The sequence below is a fragment of the Pseudophryne corroboree genome, chromosome 12 (assembly GCF_028390025.1).
Source record: "Pseudophryne corroboree isolate aPseCor3 chromosome 12, aPseCor3.hap2, whole genome shotgun sequence".
Lineage (NCBI taxonomy): Eukaryota > Metazoa > Chordata > Amphibia > Anura > Myobatrachidae > Pseudophryne > Pseudophryne corroboree.
Window position 1 is genome coordinate 3,996,788 of NC_086455.1, and position 14,099 is coordinate 4,010,886.

General features: G+C 51.3%; 1 pseudogene; it reads right to left on the minus strand.

Annotated features, from left to right (window-relative positions):
- Positions 1–1,341: 1,341 nt before the first annotated feature.
- Positions 1,342–14,099, minus strand: part of LOC134980774 (mothers against decapentaplegic homolog 4-like) — a 13,016-nt pseudogene continuing 258 nt past the window's right edge.

The following is a 14,099-nucleotide window of genomic DNA, read 5'->3' on the forward strand; positions in this document are numbered from 1 at the left end:
CGTTGTGCAAGTCCATAGTATAAGAGGGGTGATAGGGATCTTCATTTTGCCATCGTGCTAGGTCCAGCAAGGAAGACCGTAACCACAGAAAAGGCTTTTCCATCTAGCACTGAATCTCATTCTGTGAGGCTGTAACATGACATGGATAGCAGATTATGGTGTAGCTGTAGGAGGAACTGGAGAACAAGAACTCTCTGTAACCAGATCTCCTATTTATTCCTTTACTTCCATTCACAGCTATCCCCAGCAAGGACACAAGATGCCAGAAAGTACAAATATTCATATGGTCTCCTTCAGCAACAGGGGCACAGATGGTGGGATGTCCTAACACTCCCCAGTAATAGGAGGGTAGCAATGTATGGAAAGGAGAAGCTTGTAAAAAATTTAAAAAAGAAGAAACAAAAAGATACAGGCCGATGCCCAGTTTGCCACTTAGTCAACACCTCATGTCACCACCCAAGTTGGACAGGCCACCCCGACCGAGGCTGCCACACAGGGGAACTTATGGAAGTATTGTTCACCGACCCAAGTGAATTTGCGCCTAACCACCGAACTGGGCCCAGGACCAGCACCCTCCGTGTGGCTGGGAGAGCATCCGCTCTGCTCCTGGACAGCTGTGAGAACTGACAGATAGTATTGTCACTAAGAACTTCGTTAGCACAGGCACCAGGATTAATGATCCCACACCTGCAGACCGGTTCTCTCACACAGCATTCCTTATAGAATGCGTCATGAAAAACCTAGAGAAATGTCAACTTTCACCCCATTCTTGTACAGCTTTGCTGCCTGCCAGTAAAACCGGTTATTCTACACCGAGCGCTAGGATCTGTCCCCAGTATGGCCGACGCAACTGCAACAGTCAGTGTTCCATGGGGCGCTGGCGTAGGTGGCTCTCCCTTCTGTCAAAGCCTTTTGGAAGGGACGGGAGTAGAACGCCAATATTGGGTTTCATCCTCCGGCCAACTTTGGGGCGAATTCTGAGCTGGGAGTACAGTAAAATCCAAACAAGTAACTTTGCACCGACACAAACTAAGGGGTGCAAATACATTTTTTTATATTTGCATGCAGGGTAAATACCGGCTGCTTTTACATGTAGCCAACACATGCTGAGCAGCTTTATTTTTACGCTGCGATTTAAATTTGAGTTTGGAGACGCTCCTCCCCTCCCACATATAACTCTCTCTGCACGTTACATCTGTCCGGCCGGCTGTGCGGCATGGGGTTACCCAGGTGCAATTACACCCCTTCTATTTGCCCCCACCTCAGAATCAGCCTTGTTATCTCTATGCCCCATCCGCACACCCGAGCAAAAACACAAACACATGTACGGAGCGGCAGATCTGTAAGCAATGGTACATAAATAGTTTATTTACGATAGATTAGTTTGTACGTGGAAATCTTTTCTTTATATCAAAAAACAGACGCGTCTCCTCTCTGCGTACTCACTTCGTCTTTACAATTTTTGGTTGCGTTTTTTCCCTTTTTGGCCTTGCAGTAATCTTTATGATAAGACGCAGTCCCCCCCCCCCCAACCCCCCCCGTAAAACTGACAAAATAAAATTGAAGAGGCGGAAAAGAACAGCTGGCCTTCCCCCATACACCAACTAAGAAGACTGTCTTTGGAGGAACAAGTAGGGAGAGACCGCAAACTGAGGTAGTCCGTTAACGGCATATAAAAGACGTATTCATTATAGCGGAAGAGTTTGTTCCCGCCAGAGGTGTGGAGTCTTGTGTAGGTTGTGTCTGGCTAGGGGTTCCTCCCACTGGTAAGGGATAGAAGGAACCCGCGTCTCTCGGTCTGCCTACATATATGCAGTGACCAGACACCAGCGATGGGATATGGGGCAGAATCCACGCATCAAGTCTCTGCAGATATCCAGTCGCTCGTCATTCCAAAAGCTGTCCCAACAACAGGGCAGAACCGGCTGGCGGTATTACAGAACAGCGCGCCAACCACTGGACTTTAAGTAGTTACCTCAATACCTCCTTGCACCATCCATAGTGACTGGGAATACACCATCACACACATCAGTTTGGCACAGATAAGCCCCTTGCGGCATACAGCTCACATCTCGCTCACCGACACCGCCGTGGCCATCGCTAGTTCACCGAATTGGGATCTGCCATTGGCAACGTATGCAGAACCTCATCCAGAAGCTGCAGAGCCCGGTGGAGATGAACCTCTATCCAGCACGGGGTCTGCTTGATGCTCTGCCGGGGGTAGTCAGGGCCCCAGCCCTTGACGAAACTGAGCCGCAAGATGCACAGACGACGGAGATCATCAACACCAATTCCGGCCGCTGCAGACAGACCTGGTAAGGAAACCAATGTTAGACTGGTACACTGCGACGTATGGCGACTTTCTCCTGTAACACCCTCTCTACTCACTGACAGCGGGCGCGATGCCGCCCACAGATCCGGGACCGGGGATGTTTCCGGCCACTGCAGCTGCCTGTGCCGCCGCTGCCGCCTGAGCGGTGGCTGCTTGCTGCTGCATCTGGCGGTGACACTGCCGCAGGTCAAACACCTAAAATATAAAAGATAAGGAAATGGGGGAAAAAAAAATAAAAATAGATTAATATGTAAAATGAACATTAGCCCGACAAGAACACTTTTCAAGGGTGTAGTACGGTATGCCGGCGCTCAGGCTCCCGGCGACCAGCATACCGGCGCCGGGAGCCTGACCGCCGGCATACCGACAGCGGGGCGAGCGCAAAGGAGCCCCTTGTGGGCTCACCGCGCTACACGCGTCACACTATTTTATTCTCCCTCCAGGGGGTCGTGGACCCCAACGAGGGAGAATAGCTGTCAGTATGCGGGCTGTCGGGATTCCGGCGCCGGTATACTGTGCGCCGGGATCCCGACATTCGGCATACTGAAGACCACCCCTTTTCAAAAATAAGAAAAATAAGAATTTACTTACCGATAATTCTATTTCTCATAGTCCGTAGTGGATGCTGGGAACTCCGTAAGGACCATGGGGAATAGCGGCTCCGCAGGAGACTGGGCACAAAAGTAAAAGCTTTAGGACTAGCTGGTGTGCACTGGCTCCTCCCCCTATGACCCTCCTCCAAGCCTCAGTTAGGATACTGTGCCCGGACGAGCGTACACAATAAGGAAGGATTTTGAATCCCGGGTAAGACTCATACCAGCCACACCAATCACACTGTATAACCTGTGATCTGAACCCAGTTAACAGCATGATAACAGAGGAGCCTCTAGAAAAGATGGCTCACAACAATAAACAACCCGATTTTTGGTAACAATAACTATGTACAAGTATTGCAGACAATCCGCACTTGGGACGGGCTCCCAGCATCCACTACGGACTATGAGAAATAGAATTATCGGTAAGTAAATTCCTATTTTCTCTGACGTCCTAGTGGATGCTGGGAACTCCGTAAGGACCATGGGGATTATACCAAAGCTCCCAAACGGGCGGGACAGTGCGGATGACTCTGCAGCACCGAATGAGAGAACTCCAGGTCCTCCTCAGCCAGGGTATCAAATTTGTAGAATTTAGCAAACGTGTTTGCCCCTGACCAAGTAGCTGCTCGGCAAAGTTGTAAAGCCGAGACCCCTCGGGCAGCCGCCCAAGATGAGCCCACTTTCCTTGTGGAATGGGCTTTTACAGATTTTGGCTGTGGCAGGCCTGCCACAGAATGTGCAAGCTGAATTGTACTACAAATCCAACGAGCAATCGTCTGCTTAGAAGCAGGAGCACCCAGCTTGTTGGGTGCATACAGGATAAACAGCGAGTCAGATTCTCTGACTCCAGCCGTCCTGGAAACATATATTTTCAGGGCCCTGACTACGTCCAGCAACTTGGAGTCCTCCAAGTCCCTAGTAGCCGCAGGTACCACAAAAGGCTGGTTCATGTGAAACGCTGAAACCACCTTAGGGAGAAATTGAGGGCGAGTCCTCAGTTCTGCCCTGTCTGAATGAAAAATTAGGTAAGGGCTTTTATATGATAAAGCCGCCAATTCTGAGACACGCCTGGCTGAAGCCAGGGCTAACAGCATGACCACTTTCCATGTGAGATATTTCAATTCCACAGTGGTGAGTGGTTCAAACTAATGTGATTTTAGGAGACTCAACACTACATTGAGATCCCAAGGTGCCACTGGAGGCACAAAAGGAGGCTGTATATGCAGTACCCCTTTGACAAACGTCTGAACTTCAGGCACTGAAGCCAGTTCTTTTTGGAAGAAGATTGACAGGGCCGAAATTTGAACCTTAATGGAACCTAATTTTAGGCCCATAGATAGTCCTGTTTGCAGGAAATGCAGGAAACGACCCAGTTGAAATTCCTCTGTAGGGGCCTTCTTGGCCTTACACCACGCAACATATTTCCGCCAAATGCGGTGATAATGTTTTGCGGTTACATCCTTTCTGGCCTTGACCAGGGTAGGGATGACTTCATCTGGAATGCCTTTTTCCTTCAGGATCCGGCGTTCAACCTCCATGCCGTCAAACGCAGCCGCGGTAAGTCTTGGAACAGACAAGGTCCCTGCTGGAGCAGGTCCTTTCTGAGAGGTAGAGGCCACGGGTCCTCCGTGAGCATCTCTTGAAGTTCCGGGTACCAAGTCCTTCTTGGCCAATCCGGAGCCACGAGTATAGTTCTTACTCCTCTCCTTCTTATGATTCTCAGTACTTTGGGTATGAGAGGCAGAGGAGGGAACACATACACTGACTGGTACACCCACGGTGTTACCAGAGCGTCCACCGCTATTGCCTGAGGGTCCCTTGACCTGGCGCAATATCTGTCTAGTTTCTTGTTGAGACGAGACGCCATCATGTCCACCTTTGGTTTTTCCCAACGGTTTACAATCACGTGGAAGACTTCTGGGTGAAGTCCCCACTCCCCCGGGTGGAGGTCGTGTCTGCTGAGGAAGTCTGCTTCCCAGTTGTCCACTCCCGGAATGAACACCGCTGACAGTGCTGTCACATGATTTTCCGCCCAGCGAAGAATTCTTGCAGCTTCTGCCATTGCCCTCCTGCTTCTTGTGCCGCCCTGTCTGTTTACGTGGGCGACTGCCGTGATGTTGTCCGATTGGATCAAAACCGACTGACCCTGAAGCAGAGGCCTTGCTTGACTTAGGGCATTGTAAATTGCCCTTAGTTCCAGGATATTTATGTGAAGAGACGTTTCCATGCTTGACCACAAGCCCTGGAAATTTCTTCCCTGTGTGACTGCTCCCCAGCCCCTCAGGCTGGCATCCGTGGTCACCAGAATCCAGTCCTGAATGCCGAATCTGCGGCCCTCTAGAAGATGAGCACTCTGCAACCACCACAGGAGAGACACCCTTGTCCTTGGAGACAGGGTTATCCGCTGATGCATCTGAAGATGCGATCCGGACCATTTGTTCAGCAGATCCCACTGAAACGTTCTTGCATGGAATCTTCCGAATGGAATCGCTTCGTAAGAAGCCACCATCTTTCCCAGGACCCTTGTGCATTGATGCACTGACACTTGTCCTGGTTTCAGGAGGTTCCTGACTAGCTCGGATAACTCCCTGGCCTTCTCCTCCGGGAGAAACACCTTTTTCTGGACTGTGTCCAGAATCATCCCTAGGAACAGTAGACGTGTTGTTGGAATCAGCTGCGATTTTGGAATATTTAGAATCCACCCGTGCTGACGTAGCACCACCTGAGATAGTGCTACTCCGACCTCTAACTGTTCCCTGGATCTTGCCCTTATCAGGAGATCGTCCAAGTAAGGGATAATTAAGACGCCTTTTCTTCGAAGAAGAATCATCATTTCGGCCAATACCTTGGTAAAGACCCGTGGTGCCGTGGACAATCCAAACGGCAGCGTCTGAAACTGATAATGACAGTTCTGTACCACAAACCTGAGGTACCCTTGGTGAGAAGGGTAGATTGGGACATGGAGATAAGCATCTTTGATGTCCAGAGACACCATATAGTCCCCTTCTTCCAGGTTCGCTATCACTGCTCTGAGTGATTCCATCTTGAATTTGAACCTTTTTATGTAAGTGTTCAATGATTTCAGATTTAAAATCGGTCTCACCGAGCCGTCCGGCTTCGGTACCACAAACAGCGTGGAATAATACCCCTTTCCCTGCTGTAGGAGGGGTACCTTGATTATCACCTGCTGGGAATACAGCTTGTGAATAGCTTCCAATACTGCCTCCCTGTCGGAGGGAGACGTTGGTAGAGCAGACTTCAGGAACCGGCGAGGGGGAGACGTCTCGAATTCCAATTTGTACCCCTGTGATACTACCTGCAGGATCCAGGGGTCCACTTGCGAGTGAGCCCACTGCGCGTTGAAATTTTTGAGACGGGCCCCCACCGTGCCTGAGTCCGCTTGTAAAGCCCCAGCGTCATGCTGAAGACTTGGCAGAAGCGGGGGAGGGCTTCTGATCCTGGGAAGAGGCTGCTTGCTGCAGTCTTTTTCCCCTTCCTCTGCCCCGGGGCAGAAATGAGTGGCCTTTTGCCCGCTTGCCCTTATGGGGACGAAAGGACCGAGTTTGAAAAGACGGTGTCTTTTTCTGCTGAGAGGTGACCTGGGGTAAAAAGGTGGATTTCCCAGCCGTCGCCGTGGCCACCAGGTCCGATAGACCGACCCCAAATAACTCCTCCCCTTTATACGGCAAAACTTCCATATGCCGTTTTGAATCCGCATCACCTGACCACTGTCGTGTCCATAAACTTCTTCTGGCAGAAATGGACAACGCACTTACTCTTGATGCCAGGGTGCAAATATCCCTCTGTGCATCTCGCATATATAGTAATGCATCCTTTAAATGCTCTATAGTCAATAATATACTGTCCCTATCCAGGGTATCAATATTTTCAGTCAGGGAATCCGACCAAGCCACTCCAGCGCTGCACATCCAGGCTGAGGCGATTGCTGGTCGTAGTATAACACCAGTATGTGTGTATATACCTTTTAGGATATTTTCCAGCTTTCTATCAGCTGGTTCCTTGAGGGCGGCCGTATCAGGAGACGGTAACGCCACTTGTTTTGATAAGCGTGTGAGCGCCTTATCTACCCTAGGGGGTGTTTCCCAACGCGCCCTAACCTCTGGCGGGAAAGGGTATAATGCCAATAATTTATTAGAAATCAGCAGTTTTTTATCGGGGGAAACCCACGCTTTGTCACACACCTCATTTAATTCATCTGATTCAGGAAAAACTATGGGTAGTTTTTTCACACCCCACATAATACCCTTTTTTGTGGTACTTGTAGTATCAGAAATGTTCAAAGCCTCCTTCATTGCCGTGATCATGTAACGTGTGGCCCTACTGGACATTACGTTTGTCTCGTCACCGTCGACACTGGAGTCAGTGTCTGGGTCTGTGTCGACCATCTGAGGTAACGGGCGCTTTAGAGCCCCTGACGGTGTTTGAGACGCCTGGACAGGCACTAACTGATTTGCCGTCTGTCTCATGTCGTCAACAGTTTTTTGCAAAGTGCTGACACTGTCACGTAATTCCTTCCATACGACCATCCAGTCAGGTGTCGACTCCCTAGGGGGTGACATCACTATTACAGGCAATTGCTCCGCCTCCACATCATTTTCCTCCTCTTACATGTCGACACAATCGTACCGACACACAGCACACACACAGGGAATGCTCTGATAGAGGACAGGACCCCACGAGCCCTTTGGGGAGACAGTGGGAGAGTTTGCCAGCACACACCAGAGCGCTATATATATGCAGGGATAACCTTATATAAGTGTTTCTCCCTTCTATAGCTGCTGTATATGTATTTTCTGCCAATTAGTGCCCCCCCCCCCTCTTGTTTTACCCGGATTCTGTAGCAGGACTGCAGGGGAGAGTCAGGGAGCCGTCCTTCCAGCGGAGCTGTGAGGGAAAATGGCGCTTGTGTGCTGAGGAGATAGGCTCCGCCCCCTTTTCGGCTGCCTTTTCTCCCGCTTTTTTTAGGAAAACTGGCAGGGGTTAAATGCATCCATATAGCCCAGGAGCTATATGTGATGCATTTCTTTAGCCATATAAGGTTTAAAACATGTTTTATTGCGTCTCAGGGCGCTCCCCCCCAGCGCCCTGCACCCTCAGTGACCGGAGTGTGAAGTGTGCTGAGAGCAATGGCGCACAGCTGCAGTGCTGTGCGCTACCTTATTGAAGACAGGAACGTCTTCTGCCGCCGATTTTTCCGGACCTCTTCGCTCTTCTGGCTCTGTAAGGGGGCCGGCGGCGCGGCTCCGGGACCCATCCAGGCTGAACCTGTGATCGTCCCTCTGGAGCTAATGTCCAGTAGCCAAGAAGCCCAATCCACTCTGCATTCAGGTGAGTTCGCTTCTTCTCCCCTTAGTCCCACGATGCAGTGAGCCTGTTGCCAGCAGGTCTCACTGAAAATAAAAAAACCTATTTAAAACTTTTACTCTAAGCAGCTCTGGAGAGCTACCTAGCATGCACCCTTCTCGGCCGGGCACAAAAATCTAACTGAGGCTTGGAGGAGGGTCATAGGGGGAGGAGCCAGTGCACACCAGCTAGTCATAAAGCTTTTACTTTTGTGCCCAGTCTCCTGCGGAGCCGCTATTCCCCATGGTCCTTACGGAGTTCCCAGCATCCACTAGGACGTCAGAGAAATTGTGTAGTAAGGTGTTCTAGGGAAAGACTCATGTTACAGAGATCTACGTACGACATATGTACTATTATTTATTAACAGAGTCTTAAATGGCGCAGCATTTTCCATTGCGCTTTACAATTGGAACAACAGTAATAGAACAAAACTGGGTAATAACAGACAGACAGAGGAAGAAGGGCCCTGCTTGCGGCTTACATTCTATCCCATCTCTCCTCCCTGCAACATTATATATGTGCAAGCAATGAACGCACATATAGGCGACGACAGAGCATTCGCAATCAGCCAATCACGAGTCTCGGCCATTCATCATCATCAGGGCATTTGCACATGCACCTGACAGCGCACAGAAACGGCTGCCTCAAACGTATCTGTGCGTCATCCTGCGTGTTCCCGAGCTGGATGCAGAGCAATACGCCCCACAGACTGGCTGAGCACTCACTTTGCGGAGCCCCCCTATGCGTAACGTATTACTCTCCCACCATGGACTTTGCAGTGTATATATACCCTAGTCATTCATTAGAAGAGGCTTAGCGTATATACAGCATAGATTATTACATGAGAATAGAAGCTAGGGACAGAAAACGAGGGGTGAACTGCGGTCAGTGACCCTCGCACTGGGGATGCGGCTTAGAAGTCAACGGGGTAAGCGACAGATGGAGAAGAGAAGCACATGAGAAAGGATGGCGGGAGGAGCGCACAGCACCGGTGGATATACAGACAAAGACGGCTGCTATAGAGGAAGGAGGAGGACGACGACATGAAGAGCGTTCAGCAGAACCGAACAACAGAGGAAATACTCATCTAACAGTCAGCTGATCAGAAAACGGCGTAACAGTGCAGGTATTGCTGGGTCGCTGCTGCGCTAAATGCGGTTCCGCGGCCGACTCAGAAATGCTGCTTACAGCAGTGTCGGACCCTCCTAGAGGTATGTCACTTGGGGGCATGGGCCAAGTTACGTAACAGCAGCAATAAGACGCGCTGCGCTTCCACTATGGTGGCTCAACACACACTGGACGACAAAGCTTAATAGGAATACATAGGAATGAGCGACGGTCAGAATACTGGTGGTCACAAGACCAACAGAGGCATTCTGATGATCAGAACTCCGACAGGGGTCCAGTAAGTATACTTACCCTCTACCCCTACCTCCCTAACCCTCCCCCTTAGGGGTCTATTCACTAAGAAAACAAAAACAGAATTGCTACTTATCACTATACATCGCATCGTATAGCTGTAATAAGTAGCAATTCACGTATACTCACCCTTACGACAATACGCTGCGGTGTCTGGGGCTCTCCGGCGATCTCCCTGCGATGCGTGGAGTCCAGCGGTGGGTCCCTTTGCGCATGTGCAGCTTGTTGACCTCCAGGCAGGCCGCAGTGGCTGCTGGGAGGTCGGGGGGCGGGGCAAGCACCGGGTGCCGAGCAGAGAAGCATTGAGCTTCCCTGCCGTCTCCGCACTGTAGTTCAGGTTATGCCGTCCTGAGATGGGGAACCTGAACCCCATGGATAAGCGGAAAGCAGAGCTTTCCACACCTTCTTGAATCGCACTCACCATACAAAGGTAAGGGGATGCTATCCAGACACAGAGCGGGGGTGAAAGACTTCTCTGCGGTAACCCGCCCTGTGAATTGCACTAGGCAGAGAAAAACCCTGTTTAACGCAAAACAGGGCTTTTCACTGCTACATGAATAGACCCCTTAGTGTCTATACCTAGCCCTCCCCCACCCTCTAGTGCCCAAACTTATCTTACACCACCCCCACCCCCCAGCGCAGGAAGCCGCCAGAGATCACAGCGTTACTGAGGGTGGAGAGAAGTAATATGTAACACGAGGAAATGAAGGACTCACCTTAATATAGGCTCCAGGGTAAATTTTGTGAACAGCGTCCCCCGGCGCTCGGCCGGCCTCCCTATCCAGATAATAGCTCTGTACAAAGACGGCGTGGTCACTGAGACACTTCATCCACACGTCGCCCTCTCCGCGGCACTCCAGCTGAACGCCCTTCCCGATATGCAGCCTGGAACGAAGGAGCTTACAATCACCCGAATGCGTAGACATCCCTTTTGTCCAACCTAGCGCACCACTGCGGCACGTCATACATGCATGCAGAGCGGCAGAACCGTCTCACCTGGCTCGCTCACTAGTGTCTGTGCGATGCACATTGGACAGCTGTCCAAGGCAGAACCGGTCACCTCCCGAGGGGTCCACGTACCCGTCCACCGTCACCACCGGGCAGTTTGCCAGCACTTTAAATATTTCTCCTACCTGGACATCCATCTCGAAGTAGGCGACAGAACACCAGAACTCGGGCCCTGACAGGGAAAATGGCCACACTTAAAGAAGGTGGAATGGAGGCTGAAAGGGGGGCCCTAAACTCCGGCAGGGGGAACTTACCCGGGTGATTGGATACTGGGTGCTGGAACTGTGGTGAGCTCTGATGGAGAGACCCTGCAAGGACAGAGATGAGAGAGGACGGTGAGAGGTAGCCCCGGAGCAGAGGTACACTAGAGGGAGTGCGGTGCCGCAAGACGTACAGTACTGGTTCTGGTGGTGCAGCGGAGGCTGCTGATTTCCCCTCCCATTAGGCTGGGGCACCGGGCTGGGGGTATACGCCGCTGTGCTGTTTCCTGTCCAGGTAGCTGTGGAGGAGGAAACGGGACATTTAGTAAAACCCTAGAACGCTAGGCAGGTCTCACAATGACTGTCCTTACTATGGAAATACGTACGGTGATAAGGCTGCGTGGGGGGCGAGGAGTACCCGTTGCTCTGCGAGCTTTGGTTTGGTGTGGACGGTGGAGAGGTGGATACCATCTGCTGCTGAGGAGGAGCGATGGACAGGAGCCCTTCACCGTGGGCCAGAGGGGCAAGAGGACAGCCAGAAGCCACTGTGACACAAGGAGACCTCATCAGCATAATACGTGCAGCATACCATCCCAACGTAAAACAGCAAAACATAATATATATATATATATATATATATATATATACACATATACATACACACACACACACATATACACACTGCATGCACAGTGCGACCAGAGATGGCGCCTAACTCTCCCCCTCTCCCCCAGCAGATCCCTGTGCTCTGATCTTACCTCTCTAACTCTCTCCCAACATCACTGTTCTCTAAACGAGATCTTACCTCTCCAACTCTCCCCCAGCAGATCCCTGTCCTCTGAGACACTGGTAGTCAACATGCACCCCCAAACGCCCGCTCTAGGAGACCTTACAAGTGACAGCACCTCTCTAACTCTCCTCCCACAGATCCCTATACCCTGTATGTTACCAGTGACAACACCTCTCTAACCCTCCTCCCACAGATCCCTATATGATGTTACCAGTGATTGCACCTCTCTAACCCTCCTCTTACAGATCCCTATACCCCGTATGACATGTTACCAGTGACAGCACCTCTCTAACCCTCCTCCCACAGATCCCTATACCCCGTATGACATGTTACCAGTGAAAGCACCTCTCTAACCCTCCTCCCACAGATCCCTATACCCTGTATGTTACCAGTGACAACACCTCTCTAACCCTCCTCCCACAGATCCCTATATGATGTTACCAGTGATTGCACCTCTCTAACCCTCCTCTTACAGATCCCTATACCCCGTATGACATGTTACCAGTGACAGCACCTCTCTAACCCTCCTCCCACAGATCCCTATACCCTGTATGACATGTTACCAGTGACCGCACCTCTCTAACCCTCCTCCGACCAATGATGAATATAGTGATATCACGGCCTTTGTGTGTAGAACTGATCCCTACAATGTAAGGCTATGGCAGAGGACAGTGACAAGCGATCTTACCATTGGGTGAGATGGGTATATTAGGGTACATGCCGATGGCCGTCTGGGGGCTCTTGGGCAACGTGAGAGGCGGTAAAGGCTGCCTGTAGGTGTCTGACGGGGGCATTTGAGGTAGGGGGGCACGTTTAATGGGTGGCTGGAGTTCTTGGGACGCAGAGAGGCACAGGGGGGCTTCCATCTCACAGTCATTTGTAAACTCCTCCTTCACGGACCGGCATGGCGTGGCTACACAAGGAGAAGAAAACCCTAAGAAATAATTGGAGAAGAGAGTTGGAGGTGTAGTCAGGACCATGGGAAGCGTGAGAGAGGGACGGAGACTCACACTCACCTGAGCTGGGGATACTCAGCCCTGCAATGCAACAAAGACGTACTTTAGTGTACATGGAACGTCACGTAGTAACACCACTCCCCTCCTCCCACGTAGTAACACAACCCCCCCCCCCCCCACGTAGTAACACAACACCCCCCCTTCCCCACACTCTCGGAGGACCACAGAACTTACCAATACCTGGGGACACCACTCTCTCGTAGATGATAGGGTTTACCGCACACGCTGTCCGTACTTCAGATCAAACGCGTACTGGCAGAACTTGACGTGTTTCAGCTCGTTCTTGTGCAGGTCCGGCCAGCGCCACAAGCGGGCATAGATGACGTGGGGAAAGCCTTTCCTGCCAGCCACCTACAGAAAAGGAAACAGTCCGAGTTATCGGCAGTCTGGGTGCTGCTGTTGTACGGTGCCCCCGCCCTGCACTCCAGCCTGCGCAGTGACAGGGATAAGTCATGGCATGCTGGACGGGGATTTCATGGCGGCTGTGACGTCTCAGGATTTTGGCCTGTGAAAGTGGGAGGTACACACTGAAACAAAACTTGCAGAGCATATAAAGTTGTACCCAATGCAAAAGAGGACCGCTCTTATGACGCTTTTTCTGCAGGCACCACCGCGCCCCGGAACTTACGCCTGCCGCACACCTGCTTTCTAGGTCTGCAAATCACGGAACCTCATGTGACGTCATTCGGAAACAGCAGCCTAAGTCAGGGATGGAGTGGTGGCTAGTGTGACGCAGCTGCCGGCGTCTCATGCCCACAAAGGACAGAAACTAGGACATGACGGAGATAAATAAGCAGAAGCACAGGGGCATATTAATTACCCCTCCGTGCAAGATTAGGGGGAAATAATCAGTATCACAACCCCTCTGGACAAATAGTGATGGGGGAGGGGGGAGAGCTGGAACTCTGCAGGAACAGCGAGAGGATGGGGGTGCGCCTTCTCCCTGCTCTGTGGTGTATGATACACGAGGCCTCAGCAGCCGCCCCTCCCTGCACTCTTCCTCCTGGAGGGATCCTACAGACAAAACATCATCCTCCCTCCTCCTGCCAGACAGACAGACAGTGACTCATCAGCTCAGCAATGCAGACTCTCATTACCGAGGAGGCCGCCACAGCTGGGGGAGGGGGGCGAGAGAGAGAGAGAGAGAGGAGGAGAGAGAGAGAGAGGACACAGAGAGAGAGAGAGAGGCACAGACAGGAGAGAGAGAGAGAAAGAGAGAGAGAAGAGAGAGAGAAGAGAGGCACAGACAGACAGTGACTCATCAGCTCAGCAATGCAGACTCTCAGAGAGACAGAGTCAGAGAGGCACCAGAGAGAGAGAGAGAGAGAGAAGAGAGAGAGAGTCAGAGAGTCACAGAGAGAGAGAGAGAGAGTA